Source organism: Pteropus vampyrus, unplaced genomic scaffold, assembly GCF_000151845.1.
Source record: "Pteropus vampyrus isolate Shadow unplaced genomic scaffold, Pvam_2.0 Scaffold3, whole genome shotgun sequence".
Taxonomy (NCBI): domain Eukaryota; kingdom Metazoa; phylum Chordata; class Mammalia; order Chiroptera; family Pteropodidae; genus Pteropus; species Pteropus vampyrus.
The window spans coordinates 9,595,619-9,597,359 of record NW_011888784.1 but is presented as its reverse complement, the minus strand read 5'-3'; the positions used below and the strand labels follow the sequence as shown (position 1 = coordinate 9,597,359).

At 41.8% G+C, this 1,741-nt stretch overlaps 1 pseudogene; it reads left to right on the top strand.

The window, feature by feature from the left end:
• The first annotated feature begins 1,105 nt into the window (after window positions 1–1,105).
• Window positions 1,106–1,224, top strand: LOC111741426 (annotated as a pseudogene).
• The last annotated feature ends 517 nt before the right edge of the window (window positions 1,225–1,741 follow it).

Sequence of the window (1,741 nt, the reverse complement as noted above, 5' to 3'; positions counted from 1 at the left end):
ACTTCTAGTCTTCCTTGGGCATTCAATCCTAGTCTCCTAGCTAAGGTTCCACTTCACATCTTGGATTCTACTAAAAGGGTCCTACCTTATTCTTCATTCCTGAGCTTTTTCTCACCAATGTCTAGGGAGCTTCCATCTCCACTTTAGGGACTCTTTTCAAATCTGCTAGAATGTAAGACTCTTTGGTTTGGAAATAACAAAAGCCAACTCAATTTACCTTGTGAAATAAAAATTAGAGAAATACATGAGAAGAACATAGGAGTGTCTTGCAGAACACAAGACTTGAATTGCACTGGGCTCCTCTCCATGCCCCTGCTTCCTTCTCGGTCTCTCTGCAGTGGGCCTCCTTGGTTCTCTGTCCATGTGACCACTGACAGCTTCACAGAATACAAGACACTGATCCAGCTACCAGGAGAGAATAAATTACTCTTTGGGGCCCAATGGTAAATTCGTGGATAATGGAGACGAATTAGCCTGGCCTAGGTCACATGTTCACCACTAATTAAACAACAGTGAAAAAGGGGTGGGCCATTGTTAACTGAAATTTGAGGAATAGAGGGACATTGTAAGCTGAATTCCCCAAAGGCGTCCACTACACATGGTAGAGTGGTCTCCAGAATTGGCCTTCACTCCTATTCCTATTCGATTACGACAAGTCTTCCACTTAGCCCTCCACAGCCTGCAAGACATCATCAGGCCATCCCCAATAGTGTCTAAGACTTCTATTCCATTCTTGTGTCACAGTCTGTTAGTGGGGTTTCAAATACAGGTTGTTCATGCATTCTATGTTATACAGATGTAGGTGAAACCACTTTTTCTTTTATTTGTGGCCTTCAGCATCACTCAAAGCACAAGTCTTTGCCAGTGGGTCAAGAGCATCATGACTTGTTCCTTCATCCCTTAACATGGGTTTTCTCCCAAGAGACCTCTTAGCTTTTATGAAATTCCTCTGGCATGCCCTTGAGTCCTGTTGTTCTACAGTTGTTCTACAGGCATAGACATGTAGGAATCTCATCTTGAACTAGAATCTTACCACAGTCAGAATTAAACAGAAGTGACTATAGACTAGTTGTGAAGCTAAAGTTTCACTCAAAAAGGTTTTCCTGTCTATGGCCATGCCACCCTGAATAAGCCCGATACCATCTGATCTTGGAAGCTAAGCAGGGTCAGGCCTAGTTAGTACTTGGATGGGAGACCACCTAGGAAGACCAGGTGCTGTAGGTGTAAAAAATAAATAAAAAATAAAAAGTAAGAGATTGTAAGCTGACAAGGTCCTTGCAATCTGTGAGATCAACCAAGGGTTGCCTCGCCTAAAAAAAAAAAAATTTTCCTCACCATAAGATGTTCATAATTACCACTTTTAGTGAATCTCACTATTTAGTCAACTAGGATTTTGTTTTTATCAAGAGTAGCCTCTTACAAATAAGAATTTGTTCCCAACAACAACTTAGTTTCCCTTGTATTCAAGCTTGCTTTATGTTAAAGTTGTATCAAAATTGTCAGACAGAGTATTTTGAAACTGGCATACCTGTAGTCGGTATGTAGCCAAATGAAAAGCTGGCTTACTGATAGTTCCTATTGCAAGGGAAGATGGTGGTGAGTTAAGACTGTGAAGAGTGAGGCTGGGACAGCGAAGGAAGGAGAGAGAGGCTGCAGTTGGAGAGTTGCAGTAAAATACTGTAAAATATTGCTGAGGGCATCATCATGAGTGCCTTCTCCCTGAATCCGCTGGAAGAACTGA